Raw genomic sequence first — 13863 nt, forward strand, 5'->3', positions numbered from 1 at the left:
AACCCATGCAAGGTAATTTTCATTGATTTATTTCAATTGATCACACACAGTATTTCTGCCAGTTTACAAAGAAAAAGTAACATCATAGTAATGAAAATAAGTAAGAATTTTAAAATATAAACAACAGCAAAACATAAGAAAAAAGATTATAAAAATACAAATGAAAAAAATTCAACGAAAATATAAAAGGGGTTGAAGGGGGAGTTTAGACTTTTATTCACAGATAAAAGGGACATTGACAAAGTTGATGAGAGAGTACAAAACATTCCCATGCCGGGAATCGAACCCGGGCCTTCTGGGTGAAAGCCAGATATCCTAGCCACTAGACCACATGGACCACGTTGTGGTATTCTGCAGTCCTAGGCATTCTATCTGCCTACTAAATGGTATTTTTTCAATGGGTAATAAACGTCTTTCCTTTAACTATTTTGTTGCTTATATTCACATGCTACCAGAGATACCTACTACACCACTTCAAATATAAAAATAATTAACCCTCTACTACTTTAGATAACTCACTTATACATAGGTACTTCAATCGTGCTTAACTCGATTCGGTAGAGGACATAATACCATTATTTTAAAATTTCTTCACACTACTGAAGTCCTGCAACACAGCATAAATTTAACGGAATAAATGGAAATGGAGCGAAGAAAAAACTATCTTGGTATCGGAATCGAGACCTAGGCAAAATGATTCCATTCAATCTGTTGGAGTCCCTCCGTCTTTGGCGAAGTAATATATCTGACAAGCTTTTGAAAATGAAGTATGTAAACCGAAGGGATGAATACTACTACTCTGATGGCAATAAAATTCCACCTACTACAGGGAGGGCTCCCTATTGATGGGTGGAGAAAAGGCAATCAACCATTGAACGCATAATAATAACATTTCGTTAAGTGCGATAGTGCTGGAAAGGATTCCATTGAATGGTTTAAGAACCATTCGGTGGGAAATTTTCTTCCTTTAGCGCTGAAGTCATTTCAGAATTGATAAAAATAATAATTTCATTCCATACATCTGAGTCTCTCGCTATTTTTAGGACATATTTACAATATTTATTCAAGTACCGCAGAAGAAATCAAAAATCATAAGTATAATTTACAAGCTTATTAGGATATCAGTAGTGTAATATGTACGACTATGAAAATGTCGGCTTTGTTTGATGTCGACAACTCATTATCGAAAATATTTTTGAATTGCACAATAAGTATAATTTTTCCCAATATCAGCCAAGAAATACCTGTCAGAGAAAAAAAGGTTAACTCGTTGACACCTCGCCGTTCTTCTTATTTATGATGTAAATATATTGTATTTAGGGGGCAAGATGAAGTTGGGTGCGCATTTTCCGATCAGCCATGTGACAATAGAAGGATATCTTTCAAATATATTGCAGAGGTTGTTTCCATTCATGACGTGAGGCCATTTTTCTGTATCCTACGGGGTAAAATCTCATGGAATAATTGTAATTGATATAACTGACCAGTTAATAAAAAAATGAAATAAACAAATTTTATCTGAGAACGTTAGCATTCTTAAAGGATAGTTTCTTATTATTTAATTATTTCATGCAATGTATCTAGAAATTGAATAAAATAGATGTCATTTCACTACTTATAGGAAAGTGAAATTTATCCATTAATTGTTCTTTCATGAATCGAAAATACGAATCCATGATAAAAACGAATTTATACGAAAAATACGAATATTCGCAGACCTCCAATGTGCCAACTTTTCCATATTAACGAACTTCTTTCCATTTATACCATTCATAATTTGTCCTTTGTAACTCATTCTGAGTGTCATTTTATCTTTATTCCCGTCCACGTCAATGCTTTCTTCACCAGATATTCATGTCACCGATGCCGACCACTACCTAAGTTAAGGAGGAGAATATATACTGTAACACTACTGAAATCGGCAACATAAGCCCTGAAAATGTTTGGAAATTCTCCTTACGATACGTTGACCTAAACATTCAGACCCCAACTCGGTTGGAAACCCGAGAAAGATTCATTCTAGAAGACTTCTGTTTTCTTCCAGTCTTCTAAGGACTTCCACATTGCTCATTCGGTCGATTCATGACTGCGTGGGGTGTGATATTAGCAGAATGCAATGATGAATATAATGGACTGGGGGATTGGTGATAAAGTTGGTTGTGCATACTTCTATCAACCACGGGAGATAGGCGGATATCCTTAGAGCAGAAAAATACGAGGGCGTGACTGAGTGATGTGGCCGACTTCCCATGTTTGCCCAGCACGCGATACACACACCAGATGGGTTTTCCACCGCAGGTTTCTCCCTCCCCCTTCACGGCCGGCACTGTTTCATTTCTCGTTAGTTCCCTCGGCGACTCTATCAAAAAATATGTCTGCGCGATGCTCATGTTTATGACGTCACATCCATTTAACTCTTGCGTGTACATCTGGATACCCAAATCAGAAAGCGCTAGAAGAGTTTTTGTTGTTGTGGTAACGGAATGTTTTTGTTGTTATGATAAAACGCACATTCATAGGCGGATTTAGTGAGAGACACGGAGGTAAGTGCCCCCCCACACCCCAGACTCTTAAAAATTAGACAAGATTTTTAATACGGCTATCATTACGTTCGTTTGGTTTTATGTTCTACGGATCCTCAAATATTTAATGTCATATTAATAACTTTCATACTAAAATAAAGAGAATATTTCGTACAGTAGGTACTTGCTGCATGTTGTTTTTAATCTGAAATATGAGAAGACCGTTTGCCTGTCAGGTCCCTCTCCCAGAAAAAAATCCTGGATCCGGCCTTGTGCACATTTATCATTATTTTTTATACACATGCATGTGTATGAAAATTTTCTTTTCCTAATTGTTTTCCCTAATCAGTAGTGTAGAGGTTTACGGTGCGGAAACGTGGATACTCTGGAAAAAGATTGAGAGAAGACTGGATGCGTTCGAGCTGTGAGTGTGGAGAAAAATGGAGAAAGTGAAGAGGGCGGAAAGGAACAGGAAAGACGAAGTGCTGGACATGGTGGGTTAGAAGAGGCAGCTTCTAGATGAAATAAGGAGGAGAAAGAAGGTATGGATGAAGCGAATAGTTACTTAGCGGGGAAGGGATGTTGAAAACAGAGTTAGGGGATAAAATGTAACCTGAGCGAGGGAGAGGAATGATGAGAACATGATTATTAAATGGAATGAAAGGGAGTAGGCCTTACGGGGAATTGAGTAGGGAAGTCAATGAAGGATGGGGAGGCTACAAGAATGCTTCATATGCACTCCTTGGAAATCCACATTAATAAGTATACTTACTTACTCCCAGGGCCATACATATCTAAGTAGATATTTGGCCGCACCAACAATCCTCTTCCATCTATCTCTATTTCCTGCGTCCTCCTCGGTCGCTCCTAATCGCTCCAGGTCTACCTTCACTTGGTCCCACCATCTTCGCCTTGGTCTTCCTCTTGGCCTTCTTCCTTCAGGATTCCTCATTATAACTTGTTTTAAATGATTAGTGTCCTCTCTTCTCCAAATGTGCCCAGCCCATCTAATTCTTCTACATTTAAACTCGCACACTACATCTGGATCCTTGTATAGCTCTCTTAATTCTCTATTGTGTTTTCTCCTCCACTCTCCTCCTTCAGAGATTGGTCCATATATTTTCCTAAGGATCTTATTTTCAAAAACAATTAATTTTCTTTCTTCCTTTTTATCCAGTTTCCAAGTTTCACTTCCATATAACAGTACGGGTCTTATGATTGTTTTATATATTCTGATCTTAGTAGTGTGTGATAGTAATTTTGAGGACATGAGTTTGTTGCAGGCGTAGAAGCATCTGTTAGCCAGATTTAGCCTGTTTTGTATTTCTATTGCTTCTTTGTTTTCTCTTGAAATAAAAACGCCTAAATACTTAAAGGAGTCCACTTTTTCAAATTTGTGGTTGTCTATGTAGAGAGGATTTTGATTTCTGTTCATTTCATTTCTTGTAAAGTGTATATATTTAGTTTTTCCATCATTTACTTTTAGTCCTAGATTAGCTGTTTCTTCCATGAAAAGTTTTGTAAGCCGGCGTATGTCGTCTAAATTTTCTGCTAAAATTACCACATCGTCTGCAAAAGCAAGTATATTTATTCTGGAGCCAATTGTTACGCCTTCGTCCATTTTTGCTACTTTTTGAAGAGCTTCTTCTATTGCTAAGTTGAATAGGATTGGGGATAGTCCATCACCCTGTCTTACGCCTGCCTTTATCCTGAAAGGTTCCGACACCCGTGCATTTATTCGTACTGAGCATGTGGAGTCTGTCATACTTGTTTTAGCGAGGTTTATTAGCTTTTTTGGAATTCCGAACTTGTCCAACTTTTCCCACAGTCTCTCTCTATTAATACTGTCATATGCTTTTTGGAAATCGATAAATATTGCAAAAAAATCTTTATTAAACTCCCAGTACTTCGATAGAATTTCTTTGAGAATAAATATTTGATTTGTTGTGGACCTGCCTTTTACAAACCCTGCCTGGTGATCTAGAATTATTTCACATGTATATTCTTTAATACGATTTAATATTATCTTAGATAGGACTTTATAAGGAATCCTAAGGAGTGAGATTCCTCTAAAATTACTGCACTCTACTTTCTCTCCTTTCTTGTGTATGGGGACAACTATTGCTTCCCTCCAGTCTTTTGGCATTTCTTCTCTTTCCCATATTATTTTAATTAATTCACATAGCTTATCTATGACTATATCTCCTCCCGTCTTCAATAGCTCTGCAGATATTTCATCCTTACCAGGAGCTCTATGGTTTTTTAGGGCTTTAACTGCTGCTTTGACTTCTTCTCTAGTTGGTATTTCTACTTTGGGTTGTACATGATAGTAGATATCTTCGTTATCGTAGTCAGGTGTGATGTCCACTCCTTCTTCATTTAATAGTTCATAGAAATATTCTCTCCATCTTTCTACAACTTTCTGCGTCAACATTAATAAGTATAATGCTTTTAATTATAATAATTAGTTCTTTCCAGAACCATTAATATTTGTTGAATAAATACCCAAATTCAACTTTAAAATCTGAATAAAAGTCTAGATACAGCTCCTATTGATGAAGGTGTTTGAATATTGCATTGTCATCTGGTTCTGAACCTATAAAATCGTTTCCGGCTTGATTTTGTGGAAGTTCGCTATATCCATGGTGGAGAACACAAATCTTAATTTTCACACTTTTTTAATTCAACACTTAACAACCGACCATGGTTTCACAACATTGTGTAATTTTCAGCATGTTCTCTTCTTTCCTTGAAAATGACGAAATGTGTTTAAACCATGGTCGGTTGTTAAGTGCTGAATTAAAAATGTGTGGAATTACCGTTTGTGTCCTTCATCATGGATCTGGTTCTGAGTTATTCTGCAAATTTCAGGGTGATAGATAATCGGAAAATAGATTAAAATTCAGCTGCAAGATTTTACCCCGGACAAAATGACAGTACAACAAAGCAAGTTTAAAAATGTGTTTTTAAATTGATCTAAATGGACCCTCTAAGGAAACATAAATCGATACCTCCACTGCATTTAAACGCTCAACAATCTCCCACCGAATGAAAGCCGCTCATCTAGTACTAAAAGGGCTATCTAGATGAGCGGATTTGATTCGGTGGTCGATTGTTGAGCGTTCAATTGTATTAGGTTCAACTATGTGGAAGTTAATACTCGAAAATGAAAAGAGACTTCGTTGATTTCCACTGATTTATTTCGTCCGTACGACATGTTTCTAACCATCGAGGTCGATAGTCTGAGGCGTTACTTTATGGAAGTTGCTCAAGATGAATTAAAATTTTTTTACTTTGTTTTTCCACACATACTTTATTAACACGCGACCATGGTTTCGACGCACTGCGTCATCATCTGGCGATGAGTACAATGAAGATTCTCCTTATATCTCTATTCTCTTCTTATATATCACTACTTTGGTTTATATATAAGGGGAATCTTCATTGTACTCATCGCCAGATGATGACGCAGTGCGTCTTTTTCATTCACCATAGAGGTCATTATCAAGTACTTGGGTATCAAGTTCAAAGGTACTTGATAATGACCTCTATGGTTCGAAACATATCGTACGGACGAAATAAATCAGTGGGAATGAACAAAGTCTCCTTTTCATTTTCGATTGTTGAGCCTTTGTGCAGTGGAGGAATCGAAATCATACTTCGGGCCAGGTTTGTTACGATTAGCCCACGTGTGCACCAACGATCGGGCTGACTGGAAGGCCTTCTGAGAAAAAGATCCTTGGTTTTTGTTGTCACCACACTTCCCCATACCTCCTACACCCGAATGGATTGAAGTTGAGAATATGGATACCCGGGCAGCAGATGAGCAAACGATAGATAAAGTGCCCGCACAGCGATAAGCCGGAGACAACAGTTTGCAAGAGTTCATTGTTGACGCTGGGCATTGTTGGTTCTCCCTCCTCTTTTCCCTGGGGTCCCTGAAACACTCCACAATGCAACCCCCTTCTACTCTCAACCACCCCATCTTATGGACCCCCCGAGTGATTTCGTCCCCATGGGGGGATCCTCATGGATACATTTCTCTCCACCCTATGACGACCTAACCAGCGTCGGACGGGGAGTGTCCCGTAATAAAGTCCTTAGGCTACTGACTCCTATGCGACCGCCCACTGTCACAATTGGACATGGACATGTAGGGATCTTCTTCACGGTAGGAAATGTCACGGAGAACAAAAACTCGTAGAATTTGGATAAATCCCTTAGCACAGGTGATAATGGGGTAGTTTCCTTCATCAAAGAAAACGAAAGGCATTAATTGCGATTCGCTACCCACCATTAGTGTATTCATAATATATAAATTATTTGGTTTTAGAAATACCGGTTTAGACGAATGGCAATGGTCAATTTTATCCTCATTTGAAAAAAGGCCAGATTGGCGCCCATGCGATGCCACTACACGTGACGTCACAGGGATCTAGTTTCTATACGAGTAGATAGGAGTTTTACATCGTCGGAGATTACCAATGCATGTATGAGGCACAGAGCTCAGGGAAACATGTCTTAATAATCACCTATTAAAACTGCCCAAAGTCGGAAAGTTTTCTTCGTTTGATAAGGCATTAATAATCCAAATTTAAGCCAAGCGCTACCAGCTAGTAGAGGACTCTGCTACCTGCTAGCTTCCTGCGTCGTATCAGCGTTCAAAGCTTCTCCCCAAGGTCACCTCACTTGTGGCATCGGGAATCAGAACGACGTCACACGGAGTTTTCCCAGCATTCATACTTTGCCGTCGCGCTTTCGCGCGCTTGAATTTTCACTTTTCATTTAATCACTAAAAATAGATATCGTCATTTATAAATCTAAAGGCGTGAAATACGTACTCCAGGAGTAATAATCTGTCGATTCAGGCAATAAAAAAATAACAGGATACCACCCTATTATCTGAGAGAAATTATAAATTTTCAACAACTTAGGATCATTTCTGCCCTCAAAACGTGATTCTGTGATGAAAACGCGAAACGCCACACCAAAAATACTGAATTAATCGTAGACATAAGCCTCATTCACGCATGATTGAGAAATTTAACTACTGGCACGGTTTTTTGAGTCGTAAGTACTGGCGTGTGGGCATACCATCTCCCAAAATTATTTATTTAATTTATTAATCACTGATATTTTGTCAAAAAAACTATACATTTTTGAAAGTTTAAATTGATTTCAACAGTTGTTGAGCATTAGATTTTGATATTTTCAATATTTAATGTTTTTTTTAAATATTTTTAGAAAAAAAAACATGCATTTTTTGTGAAAACGTAAAATCATATTTAATTTTCTCTTTTTTCAGCTCCTGGGAACTCATAATTCAATTATTATAACAAACGCAAAATAAAGTAATATAAACCGCTTCACTGCACAATGGTAATCACTTCAATGCAAAAAAACGACGTACCTATGACGTAACTAGTGGCGCGGGGACATACCGAGTCCCCAGTGCACTTTGCAAAATGTTTACACTTCACATGGGTGAGAAAGACTGGCGAAAACTACTTTGATGGAAGGGGGGAGTAGACTTTAAGCTACTAAGTTGCTAAGCAATGCTGCCAAATCAAAGATACAGTGTCCGGCGTGATGCGGTGGAAATCTTTGATATTCAGCTTATTAAAACAACTTGTCTGTTTCTACACTATTTTATTTTCACCGACCATGGTTTCGGCAACTTGTGCCATTTTCAAGGCACCTTGACAATCGGCACAAGTTGCCGAAACCATGGTCGGTGAAAATAAAATAGTGTGGGAACAGACAAGTTGTTTTAATAAGCTGAATTGCCAAATCACCCTGGAAGTAAACAACAAAGTTACCAGCCTATATACAGGGCATGAAAAAAATTCCCAAAACTTGTATGATTTTGGCATAGCCAGAGGATAATATTAGGGATGACGAAAATCCAAAAACCTTTAAATAGAATAAGTACCGATTTTTAAAAAATCTGAGTAGAGGTAAAAATAGGCTTCAATCACTAGACTATCGCGGTTTTTTTCGATGGTAGTGATCTTATTATGTTGGAGAAAACGTGTACTGAACTCGTCCACATGCAAACAGAAGGGGCTTCTCTCATCAGGGCCATGTTTGGTCATTTATGGGTTTGTCTCGTCCAGCAATTTCAGACAGAACGCTGGTAGCTTATCCCGGTATTGTCACTCCAACCTGCCCCGTGACTTCTCTCCCTATACGTCAAACAAACCTTCCACCCCCCGCAGGGTATCTGGTGCCACAAAATCCACCGCTGCACAAAACAAACTGGACTTAAACCTTTCTAAGTCTCGCTCCATATTTCAATGTAACCATACCAAACGACCGGCAGACCCCTACATCACTGTAGGGTGGAACTTTAACGTACCCCTATCCAGACTCCTGACCCCGCCTCACATCTCCATTATATGAAACTGTTCACGAACCCTTTTCGGCCTCCGCGCTTTATTTAAATATTTCGATACGACCGCTGCGTGCTGGCATAATTCAATGCAGTTGTTAAGTCAGGGTTGGGGTGAAATGAATTATGTCGTCACCGGGGCTATCCCACTAAGGGGCTGGCAAATGGTGCTTCCACTGACAACTACATTTGGTCCTGGCACGCCCTCGGGGATGAGAGCAAATATTTACCATGATGCGGTGTTCCTTTCACAATTTTATAAGCTCACATGCTGCCTGAACTTGGTTCTGGTTACATTATCAGTCGAAACGAGGCTGTATTTGCATTACATACAAATATTCTTCACTCAAATTGGAAAAAAGGAAGAACCTATTTTGTACAAAACAAATATGACTTTTAAATCTATATATTATGAAAGAAATATTATAGTTTCATTTATTCCCAGAAACTCTATGAATTCATGACATTTGCGATGACATTTATTTTTACAATACCAAATTGCAGAAATTGAACGGAATAGAGAGAAGAATGAAAGACGGGAAGATGATGCCTGTAAAAACCGGAGAAAAAGATGGTTTTATACTCCTCTCTATTCCGTTCACTTTCTTCTTCAGGTTTTCCCATCAGCTGCCCTTCCTTTCTCCCCATACTTTCCCGTACTCCAGTTAAAATTTTTATCTATAGTATGCACTGCACACCAATTTTACTTTGAATTTGATGTTGTAGTAGCAATGTTGAAACCCAGCTCGGAATAAATCATCTAATCGTGGAAAATTGCAAATGTTTATAGCGCGAAATAAATCACTTTTATATACTGCAAAGAGTTTTATTATTCCAACCCTGGGTTTCAACAACACTTTAGTCATTATCAAGGTCCTTTAATACATAGACAAAATGGTAGTTGTAACCCAGGGTCGGAATAATAAAGTTTTGTGAAACATTAAAACGTCAATTGTTTCGCAGGATAGATACATGTTTGTGGTTCCACCAATAGAAGCCTGAAATCTTTATGAATATTTCCAATTGTTTATTTTAATATGGAAAAATTCCACTCCATCACGCTTGATTTTCGGATTTTATAATTAGACGATAATTATTGAACCATCTGATGCTCCTCTATGAAATATTTCTTCAACCCGTCACGTAATCTAAGCGTTGTACCGAAAAAAATCATTCGACGTGGGCTGTGCCTTAGACCAGGGCCTGAAAGAATCTTCTTTGTCGACCATTCTCCCCTCTACGTAGAGTAGTATTTCTGCTATTCCACCCCGTCACGCACCGGACCCTTTTCTTTATCGCGGAACACATCTCGTAAAAACCACCGACATCCCTTGCACACATGCGAGATACGATGTCGAAAAAACTGGACCGAAAATTTACATAAGATAATAATGGGGATATCTCTCTATGACAAGGCCGCACCCCCTCTCATCCAATGCATCAGAGTGACAGGGGCTGGTTTGGGTGAAGATCAGGTTGGGAATGAGTCTTCTACTCTTTCCATATGTCTCACTTTTCTTCTCAGGTAGCCCTGTTTTTTTGGTAACCGTAATACCCCATACTTTCTACCCATATTCCTTCCTTCCGGTGATACGCATCGAACAATTCACCTAATTATTGTACTAAATATTACCACTATATGTCACATTTTTCAAAACCAATTCAAAATTCTTGCCTTTTATTTTTCCATTTACATACAATTGAATTCTTCTTATAATTTTCATTTTGGTATTGAACAAAGAAAACATAGTAAAAATGTTTCATGCCTTTATGTATTAATTTATCGTAACATTTACTATTCATAGCCCTGCCCAGCATGTTTTCATATGTTCACGCACATCTATTACGCCAACCTCGTTATTTTCCGGAATGAAAATAAACGTCTTGATTACTGAGTAAAATATATGTATATAAATTATTAAATATTATATCCTCTGATGCTGTTCATTCTTCGGTAAAATAATTCTGAGAAAAATTCGCGACTGTGCGTTGAAACAAGTCTAATTTAAAAGATTTTTAAAATGGCAAAGGAAAAATATTTTATGATTCACGTCAGTGATCCTACTAAAAAAATATACTAGCTTGTTATTATGGCTTCGGAAAGTTCCCTTTGCGTGGACTTCCTTGCCCCTGGTTCATGTGGCCATAGTAGTATACTTTGACGTAGTGTACTACCCCATTTTTTCATTCGTTGTGAATTCATTGGGACAGGTTGGTGAAAGATGTGGACGGCACGATAACATTCCGACAAAAACCTTAGAATGATGAAGGCACATGGTTTGCACTTGCGCCTCTGCGAGGAGACAAAATTGGCCTAATTTTAAAAAATTAAAGTAAAAAGTTTTTTAATTTTTTAGAAAATCAACAATTGTAGTTTTATAGTAAGTTTTATTGTGTAGTAACTTATTATTAGTTACACCACTGCACTAAATCCTACCTAACTCGCACCCCTGCCAAATATATTTTCATATACCCCACACTCTCGCGCCAACCACTGAACCACCACTAGACCCACCCACGGTCCACCGTTTTCATTCCATGCACTTCACCAGTCCAACCCCCTCAACCAATGCTCTCACACCCTCCTTCCTTCAACTTCACTCCCAAATGTCTCTTTTCACTTTGCCTCCACGTCGCCCTAACCTCCCCATCACATTTCCCTACCATACTCAACTCCCCTCTCCCCCCATGTCGATAGGGTAAGTTTTTTTTCATACATTCACGTACCCAGCCTTCCCCTCCTTCTCAGGATATTTTAGGGACGAAGGGAGGATTGTACTCTTAGTCCGCGTAGGGTGAGAAGGATAGTGTTAGAGGGCGATGGGGAGAAGTATTATGATTTGGAAGGGGGTAATATTGCTCCAAAAGGTTTTTCCTTTGGCAGAGTTTAGTGAAAGATGGGCCATGTGTCTGGCATGAGACACTTTTTAGAAAACCAAAAATTGTGGACAGCAAGGATTTAATATTCATTATCACATGTTATCGGGAAAACGAGTAACATCAGAGTCTTCAAAGATTGCCATACTTTTACAGGTGCGGTAAGCTTTTAGCTCAGTAATAATGCTTAAGTTATGTAAGAGCAATGGAAAAATACTGTATAATTTACGTCAATGATCTCATTTGAAAAAAAATATATAGTCTCCATAGAGGTTCTAAAACTTATTATGAAGATGGTACAGCATTTTTCCTATTATTATCTAATCAGTATTTTTTGTGTACAGTGGAGTAACCAGGAATATTTTCCGGGAAAGTGGTCCAAAATTAGGGAGAAAGTTTTTGAAAAACAAGTTACTAACATTAAGTAGAGGGTCTTAAACAAAAACGATTTAAGTTTTTTCCTGGTGAATACTTCTGACGAATATTTCTCGGGTTCTTAGCCAGGTTAATGCTTTCATATACGCCGCTGTTTCGGGAGACAACTTGTCTCCCATCCTATAGGCTGTGCTACTAAGTCCAATTTCACACAATTAGTGTGAAAGCCTTGTGCTTGGGAGGCAAGTCGTCTCCCGAAACGTCGGCTTATATAAAAGTATTAACCTGGCAGAGAACCCGAGAAATATTCGTCAGAGGTTTTTAAACATATTTTACCACTTTTCATAATCAAAATTCTTCATTTGTCAAAAAAATCTTTCGTAAATTCATGATAATTCAGTATTTTGTTTTCTCTCATGAAGCAAAGTAATCGTGTTTTTATATTTCGAGGAGGTTTGGAGTCCCCTGACTTCGCTCCTGGCCATGTCATTGATTGCGAATGCTTTCGGAGTGGTTGGAGAAAGGTGCGGACGGCATGATTACTTTTCGGAAATTACTTTCGGGCATAAGAAAGGACATGGTTTTCATTTCTTGTGTATAGTTAATAGAGAGATTTAAGAAAATATGCAATTCTCAGAAAATATTGTACCGAATGTCTATTCTTTTGCGGCTCACTGTCGATGACAGTAAGCACAGTAACACATGCATGTTTTGAAATTTTCATTTACTTTCGTCTGAGAAACGAAATAAACATTTAATTCGTTTCTCAGAAGAACTTCCTTAAAAGTTGGTTAATTAAAAATGCTTGTTAGAGTGGCTGAGTGTTGTTTATCTGAGCAAATATTTTATGAAAGGACATTGGTTATGTAAACAAAAGTAGGCAAGAAAATATTTCAAATTATTCGTTAAAAATTGCTTATGTGCCACACTGAGAATATTATAAAATTTTGGAAAAAAGTTGAAATATTACTGTATTCAATACTGGTACCTGCTGAAAAACTATAATTTGCTACTTAAGAGGACTAAAAAGGGACATGTTATTTCTTTTATGAGTATTTTTAAATGAAAATAATCCAATTTCAAAACAATGTGAAGATGGGATCCAATAATACTCAAGGAGAATAGTTAAAGACCCCGTTACAATGAGAAGAAATTCTTTCGAACCTAGATACAAAAAATGAAATTTTAGCTTCCCATCCAAAAACTGAGGTAACACAATTTTGTGCATAGCAGTGAGTGGAAATGAAAGCGGTTTACCAGCCTAATTGAATAGAATTAAAAAGAATGTTCAGAATAAAACGTCCATCAGCATTTTTCACACAGTGAAGATTTCGATTTACAGGCTAGGGCTCTGGCCTCTACGCCTTTCAGTTTTCAGAACTCCTAGGGTCGTGTACATTCAGATCTAACATTCAAATGAAAGGCCTTGAAACAATTATATGGGTCAAATCAAAATATCTCATTACAGGAAGACACCATGGAAGAGCAGCAGGCCGAACTTCCTCAAAAAGAAATATAACATGGCATGAAGAACTTCGAAGGTACATGCAAGTAATCCCTTGATATGAATCAGTTTAATTGTCTGAAACCCCAGGAAAACCTATCTTGGAAAAAATGCTTGTTCGTACCATTGCAGTCGTGATTCAAGTGAAAAATGTAGATATAAGAAACCGAATACAGTGAAATCAGCACTGCATC

The 13863-nt window shown here is 37.9% G+C and overlaps 1 non-coding gene across 1 annotated transcript; it reads right to left on the reverse strand.

Moving 5' to 3' along the window:
• Window positions 1-265: 265 nt before the first annotated feature.
• Window positions 266-337, reverse strand: Trnae-uuc. Its single transcript has one exon. It is a non-coding gene; the product is annotated as a tRNA-Glu (tRNA).
• Between the last annotated feature and the right edge of the window lie 13526 nt (window positions 338-13863).

This window comes from Ischnura elegans, chromosome 12 (assembly GCF_921293095.1).
Source record: "Ischnura elegans chromosome 12, ioIscEleg1.1, whole genome shotgun sequence".
NCBI lineage: Eukaryota > Metazoa > Arthropoda > Insecta > Odonata > Coenagrionidae > Ischnura > Ischnura elegans.